This window comes from Dendrobates tinctorius, unplaced genomic scaffold (genome assembly GCF_039654945.1).
Source record: "Dendrobates tinctorius isolate UK_male_01 unplaced genomic scaffold, ASM3965494v1 ptg000028l, whole genome shotgun sequence".
Lineage (NCBI taxonomy): Eukaryota > Metazoa > Chordata > Amphibia > Anura > Dendrobatidae > Dendrobates > Dendrobates tinctorius.
Window position 1 is genome coordinate 93,481,025 of NW_027361696.1, and position 23,826 is coordinate 93,504,850.

Sequence of the window (23,826 nt, forward strand, 5' to 3'; positions counted from 1 at the left end):
ATATGGGCATGGGACTATGAGATGAAGGATGTGTGATGGGTACATGGGCACTCGACTATGGGATGGCGAATAAGTATGATGGGTATATGGGCATGGGACTATGGGATGGAGAATATGTATGATGGGTATATGGGCACGGGACTATGGGATGGAGAATATGTATGATGGGTATATGGGCACTCGACTATGGGATGGAGGATATGTATGATGGGTATATGGGCATGGGACTATGGGATGGAGAATATGTATGATGGGCACGGGACTATGGGATGGAGAATTTGTATGATGGGTATATGGGCACGGGACTATGGGATGGAGGATATGTATGATGGGTATATGGGCATGGGACTATGAGATGAAGGATGTGTGATGGGTATATGGGCACTCGACTATGGGATGGCAAATATGTATGATGGGTATATGGGCATGGGACTATGGGATGGAGAATATGTATGATGGGTATTTGGGCATGGGACTATGGGATGGAGAATATGTATGATGGGTATATGGGCATGGGACTATGGGATGGAGGATGTGTGATGGGTATATGGGCACTCAACTACGGGATGGAGGATATGTATGATGGGTATATGGGCACCGGACTATGGGATGGAGGATAATTATAATTTGCTATAGCTAACCACAGTTAGTTACTATGCCCGGGCAGCGCCGGGCTCTTCAGCTAGTTAATAATAAAAAAGGGAAGTGGGACATTTCCCTTAATCTCTCTGTATAGTAATTTCCACACATATATTTAGTAATTTCCACACATATATTAGAGTGATAAGTACATATTCCAAATGAATCAACTTAAAGGGGTTGTGCAACATTGGGAAACCCTTGTAGGGCCCTATTAAAAAAAATCCACACCTACCATGGCTGCAACCTTCTAGAAATCACACTGTTGTTTCCCGGGTCGGCTGCAGCCAATTAGCAGGCGCTGATTGGCTGTAGGTCATCAATATTATGTGAGAGCAGATGTTGAAGTAAAAGATGCAGCCAATCCATTATTGATTGGCTGCAGCAGATCTGTGACAACATAACTTGATCCGCCCGGAATATCGGCCCGGCATTGGTGAAACAGTGTGAGAGGTGAATATCCAATGTTTTTATGTTAAATAGGCCCAGACGTGGACAACTCTTGTAATCTGTCATCTTTGCCTCTAGCTCTCTAGCATGGTGCCATATTCTTTTTCATGAAATTCTTTAAATCTTTTCTCTCACATTCACACGATGAGAAATTCATACTTTAACTAATTTGATGAAGTGCAATATTGTCTTAACTGCTGCTGAAATGACTACCAAAGGATTTGACAATTTTACGTGCAAATGCCCAACAAGATGATATTACACACTCATTTTACAGACAATTAACTTATCTTAAATTCAGCTAAATTGACTTGAATAATAGACAAATCAATTTAATACTATCCACGTGCAAGCAAACCATGCAATATTATATTATTGCTGTAATTTCTGCAAAACATTCATATTTTTGTTTCTCGCAGTTTGCAAAAACGAATTTACAAAAGTCTTCATTCCTGTTCCCAAGCTGAGGATTTCCAAGTTCATGAACTACCATTTAACCTCATTAGAAAACCAGTTTTAGTTTCTGATCTAAACCTTTTCCTCCTCTTCTTCAAAAGCCTAAAATGTTTCACATTTGCGTCGACGTTGCCGTATGAGAAATTCTTTTTGAAGGGATGAGTTGTACTTTTGAAATACACCATTAATTTTACCATATAATGTATTGAGAGCAGGAATAAAATGGTGAAAAATTACACCTTAATTTTTATGGTTTTGGTTTTACAGCAATCAATGTGCGGTAAAAATGACATGGCAAGTGATTCTCCAGGTCTGTTTAATTACAGTGATATCAAAGAGTCATAATTTTTTAATGTTTTAGTGTTTTGAAAGAAAATCTGAATTTTGCAAAAAACTTTGGTTGGTGTCCACCATTTTCCGAGGCACTTGCATTTTTTATTTATCAATGAATGGAGCTTTATGGAGGTTGTCGTTTTTATTGTAGCATGTAGCAAAACATGTGAAGTTTTGATTGCTTATTATTGTGTATTTTTGGGAAGTTATTTTGAGCATCCAAGCAATACTTTAGTTTTGATTTTTGGTTTTACAGCGTTACCCTCTAATGGTTACATAATTTTATTTTTTTATAATTTAGACCGGTGTAATGATACAGAGTATGCTTATGTTTTTATTTTTTTATATTTCTTTATTTTTATATTGTGAAATGTGGGGGATGATTCACATTTTAATGCTTTTTATGCTTTAAAAAATTTTATTTTTACTTAATATATTTTGTGTGGTGTGGTATGTGCATACAGCATCTTTTAGACACCAGCATATCCTCAAGAAGAAGGGACTGGTCACTTATTCTAGCCGCTTCATAGCTTTCAAATCCTGAAGTGGTTAAAAAAGATACGGAACATGCACAGCAAGTCGTTTTGACATGGGAGTACCTTATTGTTCTGCCCATTCAAGTGCATCAAGACATTTCTTAAGTGCTGTTCCAGCTATGGCCATTAGATGTCATAGTTGACCTTCTCTTTCCGATTCATCTGTTTAGAATCCTCTGTCCCTTTAATGGTTATTCTGTTCAGAACCGCCCCTTCTTCCTTCCTGGGTCAGCAACATGTAACCATTTCTCCTGGACCTCTGAGGTACTCACATGTGCTCAGCTCCCTGCAAAACCACTGCTTATATCAAGCGGATTCCGGTAAGGTTTAATGCAATTATGTGCTATGCATATGTGCTAGCTGCCATATTGCAGCCCCCCATGATATTTGCAATGCATTTTCTGCTCCTGTAATGCTCTTGCTCTGCATGAAGTTATATGCATTTTCTGTTCAGTAAGCACAATGCTTGCAGCCTAAGTTGTTTAGATATCTCCTTTCTCTTTTCACTGCATTGTATGTTGTATAGCTTAGCCTCTGTATAATGCATGCTACCGATATAACAACACTCTGTATCATTGCTTTACTGTTATGATAGCACCTTGTGTTATTGATCTGCCAGTACTGACATACTGCATTGTTTTTTTCCCTATAGTTTTTACCCGATATCAACCACATTGTGTACAACAATCTCTGATTCATCCACAATTATGTTCAAGAACCTCTGATATCATCTACTACTGTGTTCTACTATACCATCTGTTATCATCTCCCATTGTTGTCCATATCATCCCAATAAATATAGACTTAAGCACCCATACAGTCTTGTTACTGGGAGTGGATGAAGGATTTAGCCATATGCTGGAATCCACACAGCGTCATACGTGGAAGTAGGCAGAGCACTTATGTTTATTCCTTTTGGCTTTTTGTAGCACTTTTTCAGTGGGTTCTAGGCAGAATCTGCTTGAAAAATACATTGAGGTGATTCATCGTAACCATCAATTCTCTCACCTGGTCTTGATGAGTGGGTGTTTTGGAGCAGACACTCCTGATTTATTAAGATCAGTCAAATTAATGAATCAGGCAAAGCACATAGTGGTGTGTGCATCTCACCACAAACTTTACTACAACTTCTGCTGAAGTAAGATTTATAGCAGAGCAAACTACTCCGCTTGTCATAAAATTGATAAGCAAGGGTGGTCAAGCCCCCTCAGGCCCCCCTCCTCCTGAAGTCTGCAATTTGTCAGAACTGGTGGAAGAATGGCGCCAAAATTCCAGAAGGTGCAGTTTTTGTGCAACATTGTGTTGCACATTTTTTTTTTTGCTTTTTAAAGCTTTTTGCTAAAAGTAACTTAGATGAATTGCTCCTTTTCTGTGCACATACCCTAATTGCTTTTTGGTTGTATTTCTTTGAGTGCACTGTGGTACATTTAAGTGCTTTATAACAGTCCAAAAAATCGTTGAAACATTTTTCTGAATTCAATTACTCATCTATATACTATTTCATGCTCTGAGGTACATTTCACTGTCATATAACAGTCCAAAAAAAAGTTCAATTTTTTTCACTATTCAATTACTTATCCATATACTATTGCATGCTCTGTGGTACAATTCGGTGGCATATAACACTCCCAAATAACATTGAAAGCATTGAAGCATTGAAACATTTTTATGTATCCAATTACTCATCCATATGCTGTTACTTGCTCTGTTTTCAGTTTTATATAACAGTCCAAAAAAAGCATAGAAAAAAAATTCTGTACTCAATTACTCTTCTATATACTATTTTGTGCTCTGTGGTACATTTCATTGTTATATAATACAATCAAAACAAAAACAAAGGGAAGCTTAATGATGGCAGTGTGTCTAGTATACTAAAATGAAATTATGATAAAGGGTAGAATCATAGAATCATAAAATCATAGAGTTGGAAGGGCCCTCCTGGGCCATCTGGTCCAACCCCCTGCTCAAAGCAGAATTCACTAAATCATCCCAGACAGATGTCTGTCCAGCCTCTGAAGACTTCTATTGAAGGAGAACTCACCACCTCTTGTGGCAGCCTGTTCCACTCATTGATCACTCTAACTGTGAAAAAGTTATTTCTAATATCTAATCTGTGTCTCCTTCCATTCAGTTTCATCCCATTGCTTCTAGTCTTTCCTTGTGCAAATGCGAATAAAGATGATCCTTCTACAATGTGACAGCCCTTGAGATATTTGTAGACAGCTATTATGTTTCCTCTCAGTCTTCTATTCTGCAAGCTAAACATTCCCAAATCCTGCAACCTTTCCTCATAAGACAGGGTTTGCAGACCGATCACCATTCTGGTCGCTCTTTTCTGAACTTGCTCCAGTTTGTTGATGTCTTTTTTAAAATGTGGTGCCCAAAACTGGACACAGTATTCCAGATGAGGTCTGATCAAAGAGGAGTAGAGGGCAATAATGTCTTCACGTGATCTAGACTGTACGCTTCTGTTAATACTGTACATCCTAGAATTGCATTTGCCTTTTTTGCTGCAGCATCACACTGTTGACTCATATTCAGTCTGTGATCTATTAGTAAACCCAAGTCTTTTTCACATGTGCTGTTGCTTAGCCATATTCCTCCCATTCTGTATATGCTTTCTTTCATTTTTATTGCCCAGATGAAGTACTTTGCATTTTTCCCTGTTAAAAACCATTCTGTTAGTTGCTGCCCACTGCTCCAGTTTATTTATATCTTTTTGAATCCTCTCTCTCTATTCTCTATTATTAGCTATCCCTCCTAGCTTTGTGTCATCAGCAAATTTAATCAGTTTAATCAGTTTACCCTGATATCCCTGTGTCAAAGGAGCCGGATCTGAGTGAACAGTCATCAAATATGCAAGGAGAACAAAAGAGCAAAAAAACAACCATATAGTCCAAGGTATTGTGATGAAAAATCAAGGTCAGTTAAGTTACATAATGTTAGGAGTCAGGTTCCTGCGTCTGCTCTGCAGGAATCCAGATCCTTACATTCTGCGGTCTCTTGCTCTTTATCTACCGCAGAGAAGATTACCTTGCAACAAATCTCTCCAGGGGCTCTCTGTACTCCTACTGAGCATGCTCATTAGACGGTTTCCCATTGGAGATCGGGAGTCATGTGCTCAGGTCCTGCTCCAGATCTCATTGGTCCATCTCAGAGATCTGGAAGCTTCCGGAAGGTCCCGGCTGCTATAAAAAGCGCGCATGGCCGTTCCACCAGGCGCTAGTATAGACTATACTGCTATGTGAGAATGGTGACGGATGTATGATTCTGGTGACTGACTTATTATGAAACCCCTTCCCTCTGATATTACGCATGTGGTTAGGGAATTAGTGCAGTAGTCTGCGCCAGTCTGTGGCAAGCCTTAGGCCACTGTGCACACCGCACCTCTGCGCTAGCGTCCGACATAGCGCCTGCTTTGTAGCTGTGTCATCCAGCGGCAGTGTCCTGTGCCACGCTGCAGTTGCAGCCCTTCTTGGCGTTCGCAGTAGCAACGCCGCACACACGGTAGGTCTAGACGGACGCAGCCCCTCTGTCTTAGTTCCTGCTCCTGTGACCTTATACAGTGTGTGCATTTACCTGAGGCCTGTGACTCTAACAGGCTCAGCCTTTTTGTATGTTTTTGTTGCGGCGCCTCTGTGTGTGAACAGAGCCCGCTCTGCGCACTTCGGGTGAAGTTGAACCCGTGCGCATTATATTGCCATATTGCTGTCAGGAACACCGCACTTCACTCGCTCACTGAGCCAGTGCGCATGTCCTGAGTACAAAAACTGTGCTCAAAGATACCTGTGGAGCAGGGCAGCAGTGGTGACAATGCGTGATTCAAACTATCAGGACCTGAAGCATGTGACTGCTGGGGGCATGGCCTAAGCTCCACAGAGCTAGGAGCTGCAGGGAAACTCCTAGAAAGGTAACTATGGGACAAGTTAGAAAAGGGGCATAGACAGGGGTGGAAACCAGATCAAGTCAGGGTCAATGCACAAGATAGCAGGACAGTACCGAAGGGTTAGACAGAGCGGATAGTCAGGACGTAGCAATAGATCAGAAAACCAGAACGGGCAATAGATTGTACAATAGGGGCAAACGGTAGCGGAGTAACAATAGCCAAGCCAGGAGGTCAGAACCAGAGAAGACAATAGTACCTAAAACATGAGACGGAGTTCAGAGTGAGGGGACAGGCCGGATCATACACGGGAATCAAACAAGCAATACAGTACACGCACACCAGGGGGGTCGGTCAGACACACAGCCAGAATAACAGTATAGCTGACAGAGAATGCAAGTCTGGAGTGAGTATAAATACCCCTCCCAGATCCAAAGAGAGGCCGGCAAAAGTTAACCCTCTGAGAACAGGACATTAACCATGTCCTAACCATGACAATTGCTCGTCTGCCATTATTCAGCAGCGGTTGTAACACCTACTGCACGGTGGACCCCAAGCGGCGAACGCACTTTATTATTATTTTTATTTTGTGCATTCTGCCGTTCCTAACACACATGATCAGGTAAAATAACAGAAAAAACAACAATGATCAAAGAAGTTGGTCCAAAGTAGAGTGTGACTTACAGTGGCCGTGCAGATCTCAGGCTCTTGGATGGCGTCCTAACCAACGCGTGTTTCGGCACGCTGTCTTCATCAGTCACTCTCCATTTTGTACAGACTTCCTTACATTCTCACATGATCCTATTTTCTCCTCCACAATTTATTTGCTCAATGTTGTTACTTGGTGCCCTGACATTTCAGATGGTATATACATGTTTAATAACCATGCATTCATGGTAACACTCATCAGTGTTATAATGCACAAGCACTTTATTCACCTGTAGACAATTTGCAGAATTTTGTTTTATACTATTACATATACTGTACTTTCTGTGCTGTGCATACTCTAATGGCACTTTTTCATCTAGCCCCATTATCGTTTTGGATATACATCCTTGTTTTTAAATATTTTTATCATACTATGTTCATTGTTGATTTTTCTGTTATTTTACCTGATTATATGTACAGTTGTGGCCAAAAGTATTGACACCCCTGCAATTTTGTCCGATAATACTCAGTTTCTTCCTGAAAATGATTGCAAACACAAATTCTTTGGTATTATTATCTTCATTTAATTTGTCTTAAATGAAAAAACACAAAAAGAATTGTCCTAAAGCCAAATTGGATATAATTCCACACCAAACATAAAAAAGAGGTTGGACTAAAGTATTGGCACTGTTCGAAAAATCATGTGATGCTTCTCTAATTTGTTTAATTAACAGCACCTGTAACTTACCTGTGGCATCTAACAGGTGTTGGTAATAACTAAATCACACTTGCAGCCAGTTGACATGGATTAAAGTTGACTCAACCTCTGTCCTGTGTCCTTGTGTGTACCACATTGAGCATGGAGAAAAGAAAGAAGACCAAAGAACTGTCTGAGGACTTGAGAAACCAAATTGTGAGGAAGCATGAGCAATCTCAAGGCTACAAGTCCATCTCCAAAGACCTTAATGTTCCTGTGTCTACCATGCGCAGTGTCATCAAGAAGTTTACAGCCCATGGCACTGTGGCTAACCTCCCTAGATGTGGACGGAAAAGAAAAATTGACAAGCGATTTCAACGCAAGATTGTGCAGATGTTGCATAAAGAACCTCGACTAACATCCAAACAAGTTCAAGCTGCCCTGCAGTCTGAGGGTACAACAGTGTCAACCCGTACTATCTGTCGGTGGCTGAATGAAAAGGGACTGTATGGCAGGAGACCCAGGAAGACCCCACTTCTTACCCCGAGACATAAAAAAGCCAGGCTGGAGTTTGCCAAAACTTACCTGAAAAAGCCTAAAACATTTTGAAAGAATGTTCTCTGGTCAGATGAGCCAAAAGTAGAGCTTTTTGGGCAAAGCCATCAATATAGAGTTTACAGGAGAAAAAAAGAGGCATTCAATGAAAAAAACACGGTCCCTACAGTCAAACATGGCGGAGGTTCCCTGATGTTTTGGGGTTGCTTTGCTACCTCTGGCACTCGATTGCTTGACCTTGTGCATGGCATTATGAAGTCTGAAGACTACCAACAAATTTTGCAGCATAATGTAGGGCCCAGTGTGAGAAAGCTGGGTGTCCCTCAGAGGTCATGGGTCTTCCAGCAGGAAAATGACCCAAAACACACTTCAAAAAGCACTAGAAAATGGTTTGAGGGGAAAGCACTGGAGACTTCTAAGGTGGCCAGCAATGAGTCCAGACCTGAATCCCATAGAACACCTGTGGAGAGATCTAAAAATGGCAGTTTGGAGAAGGCACCCTTCTAATATCAGGGATCTGGAGCAGTTTGCCAAAGAAGAATGGTCTAAAATTCCAGCAGAGCATTGCAAGAAACTCATTGATGGTTACCGGAAGCGGTTGGTCGCAGTTATTTTGGCTAAAGGTTGTGCAACCAAGTATTAGGCTGAGGGTGCCAATACTTTTGTCTGGCCCATTTTTGGAGTTTTGTGTGAAGTGATCAATGATTTGCTTTTGCTTCATTCTCTTTTGTGTTTTTTCATTTAAGACAAACTAAATGAAGATAATGATACCAAAGAATTTGTGTTTGCAATCATTTTCAGGAAGAAACTGAGTATTATCTGACAAAATTGCAGGGGTGTCAATACTTTTGGCCACAACTGTAAGTTAATAAACTGACTTTGATTTTTCACCACAATATCTTGGACTATATGGTCGGCTTTTTTGCTCTTTTGTTCTTAGTGTTATATATTAGTCTAAAAAAGCATTGGAAAATTTTCTGGATTCAAATAGTCATCCATAGAGTATTATGTGCTTTCTATTACATTTCGGTGTTACATAACACTCCAAAAAAATTTAGAAAATATTTTGATATTATATTACTCATCCATAGAGTATTGCTTGCTTTCTGATACATTTCGGTAGTATAAAAGTTCAAACATATTTTCAAATTTAATTACTCATCTATAGAATATTATGTGCTCTGGGGTACATTTCTGTGCTATATAACACACCTAAACTGCTTTTATATTTTTTTTTTGTATTATATTACTTGTCCATAGAGTATTGCATGCTTTCTGTTGCATTCTGGTGGTATATAACACTCAAAAAAGTGTTCAAAAATTTGTTGGTATTCAATTGCTCACAAATAGAGTATTACTTGTTCTGGAATACTTTTCTGTGGTATATAACACACCAAAAAAAATTTCCAAATTGAATTGGGAATCTATACAGTGCAATGTGCTTAGTGGGTGACAAGGTGACAAAGATGGCAGAATCCGGCAAAATTCTGAAGGAGCAACCAGAGGAATAGCGAAGCCAGACCCCGCTGGTGTGACAGCAGACCTGTCAATAGCCTCTGGTCCAGAATCAGATGCTTTCCCAGAAGCACCAAGGTCCAAACCCAGGCCACAGCCTTCTCAGATGAGGTTCTCATAGAATCATAGAATGTTAGAGTTCAAAGGGTCTTCAAGGGTCATCGTGTCCAACCCCCTGCTCAATGCAGGATTTACTAAACCACCTCAGACAGATGTCTGTGCAGCCTTTGTTTGAGGGCTTCCATTGAAGGAGAACTCATCATCTCATGTGGCAGTCTGTTCGTTTTTTCTAATATTTAATCTATATCTTTTCCCTTTATTAAATTGCTTCTCATTTATAGAGATGCTTCTGAATCCTATCTTTGTCTTCTATAGTGTTAGCTATCACTCCTAACTTTGCATTGTCTACAAATTTGATCATTTTACCTTCAGTTCCTTTATCTAGATCATTTATAAAAATGTTGAACAATATTGGGGCCAGGACAGAACTTTGTGGTAGCCCACTTGAAACACCCTTCCAATTGGATGTGCAATCATGTATTACCACTCTTTGAGTATGATCACCTAGCCAGTTATGAATCCACCTAACTGTAACCTTGTCAATCCCATATTTGGTAACTTTTTCAATAAGGATAGTATGAGATATTTTATCAAAAGTCAAAATATACTATATCTACCTCATTTCCCTGAACCAACCAGTCAGTGATTCTATCTTAGAAGGAAATTAAAATTAGTCTGGTATGACTTTTTTGCTACAAACCCATACTGGCTCTGGTGAATTACTATATTCTTTTCCAAGTACTTACATACAGTGGTGACCAACAGGTTTTTTATAATGTGTGACTACTTCTGTCTGGTTGTTGTAATGACATTTTTCTTGTGATGAATTGAAAGTACAATGAAGTTGCCATCCTGCAAGATGTTAATTTTAACAAAAATGCTTTAAAATATAGGTATGGCCATTTAATTAAAGAAAACTGATGCCAAAACTTTTGCATATACTATTTATCGATCACAGCATAGAGAGTAATAAAACAATGTCAAACACAATCTTCATGCTTATAGCTGACAACTATTTGCTTCCTGTTTACTAAAATCTCCAGGAAAATGGCATTACAACAGCCAGACAGAATTAATCACACTTTTTTAAAAAAAATGAAAATTTTGGTTGCCACTGTACATGTTGTTTAATAATTTGCTCAAATATCTTTCCTAGGATAGACATACGACTCACTGGCCTGTAATTTTCTGGCTCCATCTTCATTCCTTTTTTGAAAATAGGGACAACATCTGCCCTACTCCAATCATCTGGGACTTCTCCTGTCCTGTAAAAATCCTATAGCATCTTTGACTTTTCCTTTGCTTTTTGGCATACCCACAAAATCCTTTTTTACTGCTTTTGGTCTTCCTTGCAAGACTCACTTCATAATTTGCTTTAGCTATTTTAACGCTTGCCCTGTATTCCTTGCAAACAGTATTATAGTCTTCTTTAGATGTGCTCCTCTCTTTCCATTTGATATACTTTTTTTTTCCTTTTTATCAAGTGATTAAGTTCTGTGTTTATCCACCCTGGTCTATATTTAAATGCTTCCAATTCTTCCCACTTTACAGGATTGTTTCCAATTTAGCAAAATCTCTCATTCTTATTGGGCATTTCTCTACTCTAGAACATCTAGCCATTGGACCTTTCCTACCCTCTTTCTGAGTCCATTAAAATCTGTCTTTTGAAGTCCCAGTTTAAATTCTGGAGGGCTGGAGAAATGCTAGAGGACCCTCGAGCTACAATGTAAGCCAAGTCACTTACAGCCAAGACACCTGGGAATTCGGCTCCAGGAAGAAAGTAGAGGCAGTACCCCCAGCTTCTGAAGCAAGAAGAAGCAGAAACCTTAAGAGGATTACTGAATTACCCTACTTATAATTTTTTTCTGGCTTTGCACTTTCTGCAAAGCCCTCATGAGTCTAGGAGCACATCAACTGCACTTTTAAAAATATTTATATTCCAAAAAAATTTCTGGATTCACTTAATCATCCATACAGTATAACGTGGTTATTATTACATTACGGTGTTAACTAAAACTCTCCAAAAAATCTTATATTTCTTTCTGTATTCAATTAGTCATACATACAGTTTAACATGCTTTGTGCAAAATTAAGATGGATTAACATTTTAAAAAAATGCTTTTTCTGGTACAGGTCACTTAATATTTTTGTTCTAAAAATTGACTATTGTTATATGTACTGTAGAACCTTCTTTGTGTGAAATTTTGTTGCTTTGAACTATAAAGCAAAAATGACCAGCTGTTGTTGTACAAAGGTGGTTGTTAAAAAAATGTACTATTGTCATATATGCTGTAGAACTTGGTTTCGGTAAAATGTTGTTGGTTTGAAATAAAAAACAAAAATTGGACTGCTACAGGTGTATAAATTTGGTTCTTCAAAAATTGACTATTGTCATACAGTGGGGAAAAATATTTAGTCAGCCACCAATTGTGCAAGTTCTCCCTCTTAAAATGATGAGCGAGACCTGTATTTGACATCATAGGTAGCCCACAACTATGAGAGTCAAAAAAAGAAAACAAACCTTGTCTGATTTGGCAAGATTTATTTTGCAAATTATGGTGGGAAATAAGTATTTGGTCACCTAAAAACATGCAAGATTTCTGTATCTCACAGACCTGTAACTTCTTCTTTAAATATTTTTCCACACTGTATATGCTTTAGAACTTGTTTTGTGTGAAATTTCATTGGTTTGAAATTGGCTTGCTACAGGTGTAGTTATTTTGCTCATAAATTGACTACTGTCATACATACTCTAGGACTTGGTTTGTATGCAGTTTCGTTGGTTTTAAAAAAAGAACAAAATTGATTTGCTACAGACGTACAAAATTTGTGTTTCAAAAATTTAACCCCTTCACTACCAAGGGTGGTTTGCACGTTAACTCCCGGGCCAATTTTTACAATTCTGACCACTGTCCCTTTATGAGGTAATAACTCTGAAATGCTTCCATGGATCCCGGTGATTCTGACACTGTTTTCTCATGACATATTGTACTTCATGTTAGTGGTAAAATTTCATTCAAATAACTTGCGTTCATTTGTGAAAAAAATGGAAATTTAGCGAAAATTTTTAACATTTCGCAATTTTCCAACTTTGAATTTTTATGCCCTTAAATCACAGAGATACGGCACACAAAAAAACTTCATAAATAACATTTCCCACATGTTTACTTTACATCAGCACAATTTTGGAACCAATATTTTTTCATGTTAGGAAGTTATAAGGGTTAAATTTGACCAGCGATTTCTCATTTTTACAACACCATTTTATTTTTACGGACCACATCACATTTGAAGCCACTTTGAGGGGTCTATATGATAGAAGATACCCAAAAGTGACACCATTCTAAAAACTGCACCCCTTAAGGTGCTCAAAACCACATTCAAGAAGTTTATTAACCCTTCAGGTGCGTCACAGGAATTTTTTTCAATATTTAAAAAAAAAAAAATGAACATTTAACTTTTTTTCACAAAAAAAATAATTCAGGTTCAATTTTTTTTATTTTACCCAGGGTAACAGAAGAAATTGGACCGGAAAAGGTATTGTGCAATTTGTCCTGAGTACGCTGATACCTGATATGTGGGGGGAACCACTGTTTTGGCGCATGGCAGAAGTTTATAACGTACAGCCGTACAATTAAAAAATCATATTTTTTCCACAAAAAATGATCTTTTCACCCTCAATTTTTATTTTCTCAAGGGTAACAGGACCCTAAAAGTTATTGTGCAATTTGTCCTGAGTACGTTGATACCCCACATGTGGGGGTAAACCACTATTTGGGCGCATGGCAGAGCTCGGAAGGGAAGCAGCACCATTTGACGTTTTTGGCTGGAATTGAGATCTGACACCATGTCGCGTTTGGAAAGCCCCTGATGTACAAAACAGAAGAAACCCCCCACAAATGACACCATTTTGGAAACTAGACCCCCCAAGAAACTTATCTAGATGTGTGGTAAGCACTTTGAACCCACAAGGGATTCACAGAAGTTTATAACGTACAGCGGTACAATTAAAAAATTATATTTTTTCCACAAAAATGATCTTTTCACCCCCAATTTTTATTTTCCCAAGGGTAACAGGACCCTAAAAGTTATTGTGCAATTTGTCTTGAGTACACTGATACCCCATATGTGGGTATAAATGACTATTTGGGCGCATGGCAGAGCTTGGAAGGGAAGCAGCGCCATTTGACTTTTTGGCTGGAATTGAGATGGGACACCATGTCGCGTTTGGAAAGCCCCTGATGTACCAAAACAGTGAAAATCCCCCAGAAATTACACCATTTTGGAAACTAAACCCCCAAGGAACTTATCTAGATGTGTGGTGAGTAGAGTTGAGCGATACCGTCCGATACTTCAAAGTATCGTATCGGATGGTATCGGCCGATCTTTAAAAAAAGTATCGGTATCGCCGATTCCGATACCGGAAGTCCCATTCAAGTCTATGGGACTTCCGGTATCGGAATAAGAAAAACCCTTTCCTGCCCTTGTACAGCCTCTCTGGGGTCTGTACGGGCCTTTCGGGGGGCTGTGCCGGCCTGCCAGGGGGTCTGTGCAGGATCCGGTGGTCTGTGCCGGCCTGCCGGTGGTCTGTGCAGGCTCCGGGGGGCTGTGCCGGCCTGCCGGGGGGCTGTGCCGGCCTGCCGGGGGGCTGTGCCGGCCTGCCGGGGGGCTGTGCAGGCTCCGGGGGGCTGTGCCGGCCTGCCGGGGGGCTGTGCCGGCCTGCCGGGGGGCTGTGCAGGCTCCGGGGGTCTGTGCAGGCATCGTCCGATGGGACTACAAGTCCCATCGGGCGATGCCTGCTACCATGACAGTGATTGACACATTAGCCAATGATGGGACAGTAGTAGTCCCATCATCCGGCTAATGTGTTAAATGTAAAAAAAAAAAAAAAAAAAAAATTACATGCTACATACATACAACATGCATACTACATACATGCTACATTCATACTACATACTACATACATGCTACATTCATACTACATAAATACTACATGCAACATACATACTACATATATACTACATGCATGCTACATACATACTACATGCTACATACATACCACATATATACTACATACATACTACATGCATGCTACATGCATGCTACATGCTACATACATAACACATATATACTACATGCATGCTACATACATACTACATGCTACATACTACATGCATGCTACATACATACTACATGCTACATACTACATATATACTACATGCATGCTACATACATACTACATACATACTACATATATACTACATGCATGCTACATGCTACATACTACATGCATGCTACATACATACTACATGCTACATACTACATATATACTACATGCATGCTACATACATACTACATGCTACATACATACTACATATATACTACATGCATGCTACATACATACTACATGCTACATACATACTACATATATACTACATGCATGCTACATACTACATGCTACATACATACTACATATATACTACATTCATACTACATACTACATATATACTACATACATACTACATACATACTACATACATACTACATACATACTACATGCATGCTACATACATACTACATGCTACATACATACTACATATATACTACATGCATGCTACATACTACATGCTACATACATACTACATATATACTACATTCATACTACATACTACATATATACTACATACATACTACATACATACTACATACATACTACATACATACTACATGCATGCTACATACATACTACATGCATGCTACATACATACTACATACATACTACATGCTACATGCATACCACATATATACTACATACATACAATACATTCATACAATACATACATAGACATACAGTACATATAACATAGAGTAACATACTTACCAATACTTGTCACATTGTTCCCCGAAGCCATTGTCTATTCCGGGATAAATATTAACATAACAAACCACAAAAATACTCACCCACGATCCGAAGCAGTCCACGAGTGTGTCCCACGACGATCTTGGGTAGAGAACTGCAGCATCAGATGATGCTGCCGTTCTCTACGGGCTGCAGGAATCCAATGACGGAAGGTAGGTATCCTTCCGCACTGTATTCCTCCGCCACTTAAAAAAAAAAAGTCCCTAGTCTCACTTTATGCCATTGCTGTGTGGGAAATTCCCACACAGCAATGGCATAAAGTGAGACTAGGGACTTTTTTTTTTTTTTAAGTGGCGGAGGAATACAGTGCGGAAGGATACCTACCTTCCGTCATTGGATTCCTGCAGCCCGTAGAGAACGGCAGCATCATCTGATGCTGCAGTTCTCTACCCAAGATCGTCGTGGGACACACTCGTGGACTGCTTCGGATCGTGGGTGAGTATTTTTGTGGTTTGTTATGTTAATATTTATCCCGGAATAGACAATGGCTTCGGGGAACAATGTGACAAGTATTGGTAAGTATGTTACTCTATGTTATATGTACTGTATGTCTATGTATGTATTGTATGAATGTATTGTATGTATGTAGTATATATGTGGTATGTATGTAGCATGTAGTATGTATGTGGTATGTATGTAGCATGCATGTAGTATGTATGTAGCATGCATGTAGTATGTATGTAGCATGCATGTAGTATGTATGTAGTATGTATGTAGCATGCAGTATGTATGTAGTATGTATGTAGTATATATGTAGTATGTATGTAGTATGTATGTAGTATATATGTAGTATGTATGTAGCATGCATGTAGTATGTATGTAGTATGTATGTAGCATGCAGTATGTATGTAGCATGTATGTAGTATGTATGTAGTATATATGTAGTATGTATGTAGCATGTAGTATGTATGTAGCATGTATGTAGTATGTATGTAGTATATATGTAGTATGTATGTAGCATGCATGTAGTATGTATGTAGTATGTATGTAGCATGCAGTATGTATGTAGCATGTATGTAGTATGTATGTAGTATATATGTAGTATGTATGTAGCATGCATGTAGTATGTATGTAGTATTTTTTTTTTTTTTTTTAACATTTAACACATTAGCCGGATGATGGGACTACTACTGTCCCATCATTGGCTAATGTGTCAATCACTGTCATGGTAGCAGGCATCGCCCGATGGGACTTGTAGTCCCATCGGACGATGCTTGCACAGACCCCCGGACATCAGCACAGCCCCCCGGCAGGCCGGCACAGCCCCCCGGCAGGCCGGTACAGACCCCCACAGGGTGCACAGACCACCGGCAGGCCGGCACAGCCCCCCGGCAGGCCGGTACAGACCCCGGGCAGTCCACACAGCCCCCCGGCAGGCCGGCACAGCCCCCCGGCAGGCCGGCAGAGACCCCCGGAAGGCCCGAAATGACGGCGCATCATGATGCGCACACACCGCGCATCATGATGACGTCAGGCCGTCAATCAACTGAACTTCCGATTCCGATGCCGAATTCCGATATTGAAAAAATATCGGAAGTCGGTATCGGAATTCCGATACAGCAAGTATCGGCCGATACCCGATACTTGCGGTATCGGAATGCTCAACACTAGTGGTGAGCACTTTGAACCCCCCAGTGCTTCACAGAAGTTTATAACGCCCGTGCATGAAAATAAAAAAATCATATTTTTTCAACAAACATGATCTTTTAGTCCCCAATTTTTTTATTTTCCCAAGGGTAACAGGAGAAATTGGACCTCAAAAGTTGTTGTCCAATTTGTCTTGAGTATGCTGATACCCCATATGTGGGAGAAAACTACTGTATGGGCACACGTCGGGGCTTGGAAGGGAAGTAGTGACATTTTGGAATGCAGACTTTGATGGAATGGTCTGCGGGTGTCATGTGCGTTTGGAAAGCCCCTGATGTACCTAAACTATTGAAACTCCCCACAAGTGACCCCATTTTGGAAACTAGACCCCCCACGGAACTTATCTAGATGTGTGGTGAGCACTTTCAACCCCCAAGTGCTTCACAGAAGTTTATAACGCCCGGGCGTGAAAATAAAAAAATCTTTTTTTTCCACAAAAATGATATTTTTGCCCCAAATTTTTTATTTTCCTAAGAGTAACAGGAGAAATTGGACCCCAAAAGTTGATTTGCAATTTGTCCTGAGTAGGCTGATACCCTATATGTGGGGGTAAAACACTGTTTGGGCGCATGGCAGAGCTTGGAAGGGAAGGAGCACCATTTGACTTTTGCAAGGCAGAATTGGCTGGAATTGAGATCAAACGCCATGTTGTATTTGAAGAGCACCTGATGTGCCCAAACAGTGGAAACCCCCCAATTATAACTGCAACCCTAATCTCAGCCCTAACCCTAGCCCTAACCCTAACCTTAATGGGAAAATGGAAATAAATACATTTTCTTTTAATTTTATTATTTTTCCCTAACTAAGGGGGTGATAACGGGGGGGTTTGATTTACTATTTATGGCGGTTTTTATATTTGGCAGCTGTCACATGCTGAAAGACGCTTTTTATTGTAAAAATAGTTTTTACATCACCACATATTGAGAGCTATAATTTTTCCATATTTTGACCCACAGAGTCATGTGAGGTCTTATTTTTTGCGGGACGAGTTGTCGTTTTTAATACTGTCATTTTCTGGCACGTGACATCTTTTGATCGCTTTTTATTCTGATTTTTGGGACGCAGAATGAACAAAAATCAGCGTTTCATGAATTTCATTTGGAGGGTGCGCTTACACCGTTCCACCTGCAGTAAAATTGATAAGGCAGTTTTATTCTTCAGTATGGTTACAGCGATACCTCATTTAGGTTGTTTTTTTATGTTTTGGCGCTTTTATGCAATGAAAACAATTTTATATAAAAAATAATTATTTTTGCATCACTTTATTCTGCGAGCTATAACGTTTTTAATTTTTTGCTGATGATGCTTTATTGTGACTCGTTTTTTGTGTGACAAGATGACATTTTCAGCAATACCATGGATATTTATATGCGTCTTTTTGATTGAGCATTATTTCACTTTTTGTTCGGCAGTATGATAATAAATCATTATTTTTTGGTTCATTTTTTATTTTTATTTTTTAAGGGGTTCACTAAAGGGGTTAACTAATGGGACAGTTTTATAGGGCAGGTCGTTATGGACGCAGCGATACCAAATATCTGTACTTTTATTGTTTTTTTTTTTTATTTCCAAAAAATGAATTTATTAGGGAATATTTTTTTTTTTTAATTTATTTAGCAATTTTTTAAAAATTATTTTTACACTTTTTTTTTTAACTTTATTACATTGTCCCAGGGGGGACATAACTGTCATGTGACAGATCGCTGATCTGTCACATCACAGATCACTGTGACAGATCGGCGATCTGTCACAGGCACTGCACAAGGCTTCCTCGTGCCTGCGCTTTGCAGGCACTGAGGAAGCCAGCTACCTGCAGGCCCCCGAAGGTCCCCGTCACCATCTTGGATCTGGGGACCTGCAGGGATGAAGCCCCCCTGCAGCAGCGCTGCACATTGCGCTGCTGTGGGGGGCTCAGGGAAGCATGGAGGGAGCCCCCTCCCTGCCGATGCTTCCCTTTAACCCCTGGTACACCGCAATCATGTTTGATCGCGGTGTGCAAGGGGTTAACATGTCGGGGGCGGTCCGTGACCACCCCTGACACATTGTGCCAGGTGTCAGCTGTGATAATCAGCTGACGCCCGGCCGCGATTAGCGGCGCTCACCACGTGGGCGCCGCTGATCGCTATGACGTAATATTCCATCCATGGGAATTAGGTCCAGGGTCACATGGACGGAATATTACGTCCATTGTAGGTAAGGGGTTAAATTGAATTTTACCATCAAGATTTTTTTATATTAACTTTTACAATACAGATATTTTGCCACACTGTTTTCTTTTATTTAATAATCTTTTCAGTGAAAAATGTTTCATTTCTTGCAAACTGTAGAAGTAAGATAAAATAAAGCAGTGGAGAAAAAAAGGTGGTTGATTGTCATTTATGCTGAAGAACTTGAACTTGTGTAAAATTGAAAAATTACTCAGTCCCCAGTCTCCACTATTTCTCTTATTGTCGCACCCCCTCCTTGCACCAATACTCGTGCCCTTACCAATGCTTTTAATGTCCACTTAATGACCGACACAAGGACAAGCGCCAGTGGCCAGAGACATTAGATTTCCTTGAAAGCACACTAGGTGAATGTCATGGAGGTATGGCATATGTGCTACAAATGCCGATAATTTCTGTCTCTACTTCTATCAGAGTTTTTCCAGCTCCTACAGCAGTTCCTGCACCATCTTGCTCCTCCTCATCCTCCATCACTGATGTGCTGTCTTTCACATCAGCTGGAAACTGGAAGCTCCGCAGCACTGCTTCTTCAAAGCAACAACAGACTCAGCAGAAGATAATTTGTCTAGGAGACAAACCGCACACCGCAGCATAGTTATTGAAAGAAAAAACAGAACAGACTGATCTGTGGATCTCACAGCAGAACCTGCTACCAAGCATGGTCATATGTGATAATGGATGAAAAATGGTGGTGGCTGTGAAGCTTGGCAAGCTCAAACACATACCATGCTTAGCCCATGTGCTCAACTTAGTATTTCAGCAGTTTCTGAAAACCTACCCAGATTTGCCAGAGCTTCTGGTCAAGGGACACCGTGTCAGCATCCATTTCCATAAGTTAGCTACAGCTGCTGCAGCTCTGGCAGTTATGCAGCAGCACAAGCAAATGCCAACTCAACAACTGATGTGCGACGTGACCACATGCTGGACCTCCACATTGTACATGCTGAGAAGGCTTTGTGAGCAGCAGAGGTCAGTTGTGGAATACCAGCTCTAGTAGGTATTCTTGTCAGCCTCCACACATAACAACTGAAGAGTGGGTATGGATGTCTGACATTTGTTCAGTTCTCTAAGACTTTGAAGACTCCACAAAGATGGTTAGCGGCGATATGGAAATAATCAGTACAACTATCCCGCTTCTGTGCCTAGTTAAACAGTCGCTGCTGACAATTAAACATGATGCTTTGCATGCAGACCAGGAGGAGACAAAGTAAAGGCCCCATCACACACAGCGATATCGCCAGTGAGATCGATGATTTTGTGACGCCACAGCGATCTCGCCAGCGAGATCCCTGTGTGTGACATGGATCAGCGACCGGCCCCCTACCGGGTATCGCTGATCACGCTCCATCGTCCTATGCCGTTTTTGATCGTTTGTCTCCCGCTGGCCAGCGCGCATCGCTGTGTGTGGCAGTGAGAGACCAGCGATTAGCGATGCTGGACGCTGGTTTCCAAGGTAAACAGCAGGTATCTAAGAGCCGCGCGGCTCTTAGATACCCGCTGTTTACATTGGAAACATGCTTGCTTGCTGGTCCTGATCGCTGGAGGGGCTGTCTATGTGACAGCTCACCAGCGATCAGCTAACGATGTCCCAGCGATCCCTGTTATTTATGAGTCATCGAGGAGGAGAGGGCAATAGGCTATGCCACCAGAACACCAGAAAGGTTGGTCACTCAGCGGATTGCAGACCCCTGATCTTAACAACACAACTAGCAGTAGCCGTGGAGCGTTCCTACGTTACCCTAGATGCCTCGTCACAGCCATAGGACTAACAAAGCCTAAAGACAGAAAGGTGAAATCTAAACTGCCCCGGAGCAGATCCCCAAAGGAATAGACAGCCCCCAAACATATTTTGTTGGTGAGACAAGATGAAGCACAAACACAAACAGAAAATAGACTGAGCAAATGATGGGGCCCACACTGACTAGATAGGAAAGGACAGAAAAGGCACTGTCTGCAATCACGCAAAAACCCTAATAATTCCAACACGACTGATATACAAAAATACTGAGGTTTGAACAACCTCGCCCCCACTATATCAGCACTCAGGTGTGAACTGGCGACTAGCAACAGGCTAATACAGCAGGGGACTGAGCAAACAAACACAAGACACAAAAATACAGGGCAGGAGCCAGCAGCCTCAGGGGGAGCAAGCTGACTCCTGACAGCAAGGCAAAAATAGATGTAAAGGGTTTAACAAATGACACTTAGCTGAAAAACTGCAGGATCAGGCAGCAGACAGAAATCCTCAGTAAGCAAAGAAAGGATTATCACCGGCAGTCACTGAGAGAAGTCTACTCGCTTATGAAGTCCCAGTTACTACCACCACTCCTCCAATTATCTTCTGCAGCTGTTGGGTTAACATCATGTTGACCAGCACCACTACCAGCAGTATCCACCAGAGGGACAGAGGGAGCCTTGCCTCAAAAGTCGGATCAAGAGAGCTCACAACAGTATCGCCCCTTGAGGAGGGGTCACCGAACCTTCATCCACACCACCAGGCCGATCAGGATGGGCCCGGTGAAAAGCATGAACCAATCTCTTGGCATGAATATTGGAAGCAGAAACCCAAGAATTATCCTCCTGGCCATAACCTTTCCACTTGACCAAGTACTGGAGTCTAAGTCTAGCCAGACGAGAGTCCAATATTTTCTCTACCTCATACTCTAAATTACTCTCAACCAATACAGAGTCAGGGGGTGCCGCCACAGGAACTACTGGCTCCACAAACCTTTTCAACAATGATTTGTGAAAAACATTATGAATCTTGAACGTACCTGGAATAGCCAAACGGAAAGAAATGGCGTTAAGGATTTTCAAAATCTTATAAGGACCAATGAACCTTGGCTTGAATTTTGGAGACGCAACCTTCATCGGAATATTTTTTGAGGACAACCAAACCATATCACCCACTTTGAACCGGGGACCAAAGGTCCTATGCTGGTTGGAAAACCGTTGGGCCTTTTCCTGAGAGTGAGACAACTTGTCCACTACTTGGTCCCAATTCTGCTGCTTTCTGTCCACCACAGAATCCACACTTGGGCAAGCAGAAGCCTCCACCTGCCCCAAAGAAAATCGAGGATGAAAACCAAAATTACAGAAAAACGGAGACATCAAAGTGGCGGAACTAGCTCTATTGTTTAAAGCGAATTCGGCCAATGGCAAAAATGAGATCCAGTCATGCTGATCAGCAGATATAAAACATCTCAAATAGGATTCCAAAGTCTGGTTTATTCTCTCAGTTTATCCATTGGTTTGAGGATGAAATGCAGAGGAGAAAGATAACTGAATTCCCAGTTTAGAACAAAAGGCCCTCCAAAATCTGGAAACAAACTAGACTCCTCTGTCTGACACAATGCTCTCAGGAATCCCATGCAAACGAACCACCTGTTGTAAATACAGGGGCACCAACTCAGAAGAAGATGGCAACTTCGGGAGTGGTACAAGTTGGTCCATCTTGGAAAATCTATCACAAATCACCCAGATAACAGTCATTCTCTGAGACACAGGGAGATCAGAAATAAAATCCATTGAAATATGGGTCCATGGCCTGCTGGGCAAAGGCAGGGGCATCAACAAACCACTAGAATGAGAACAGGACTTAGACCTGGAACAAGTCCCACAGGACTGCACAATATTCCTGACATCACGAGATAAGGCAGGCCAGCAAAAAGACCGACTCACCAAATCTCTGGTACCAAAAATACCCGGATGACCAGCCAGCGCAGAGCAATGTATTTCAGACATTACTCTTTTCCTCTACTGGTCAGGGACATACAATATTCCCATAGGGCAACATTCAGGTTTGTCCTCCTGAAATTCCTCCAGGGCAAGTCTCAAAGTGGTTGAAATGGAGGAAAGAACCACACCCTCACCCAGAATGGTAGTAGGCTTGGTCACATCAAGAGAATCCGCAAGGAAACTCCTAGAAAGGATGTCTGCCTTAGCATTCTTAGTGCCAGGAAGAAAGGTAACAACAAAATTAAAGCGCATGAAAAACAAGGCAAACCTAGCTTGTCTAGGATTCAAGCGCTTGGCTGATTCAAGATAAATCAAATTCTTGTGGTAAGGACCACAACTTGATGTCTAGCTCCCTCCAACCAATGTCTCCACTCTTCAAATGCCCACTTCATGGCCAACAACTCTCGATTCCCCACGTCATAGTTACATTTAGATGGGGAAAATTTTCGAGAAAAGAAGGCACAGGGATTCATCTTAGAGGATACCGGATCCCTTTGAGACAAAACGGCTCTTGCACCAATCTC

The 23,826-nt window shown here is 40.9% G+C and overlaps 1 protein-coding gene across 2 annotated transcripts in view; it reads left to right on the forward strand.

Moving 5' to 3' along the window:
• The window catches only part of CACNG8 (calcium voltage-gated channel auxiliary subunit gamma 8), a 182,481-nt gene that overhangs the window by 72,447 nt on the left and 86,208 nt on the right, over positions 1-23,826 (forward strand). The window contains exon 2 of one of the 2 annotated variants that reach the window (XM_073571174.1): positions 13,282-13,309. The exons of the other annotated variant lie outside the window; for it this stretch is intronic. The gene's annotated coding sequence lies outside the window, so the exon portion shown is untranslated. The remainder of the gene's footprint in view (positions 1-13,281; positions 13,310-23,826) is intronic. 2 annotated transcript variants of the gene reach the window in all.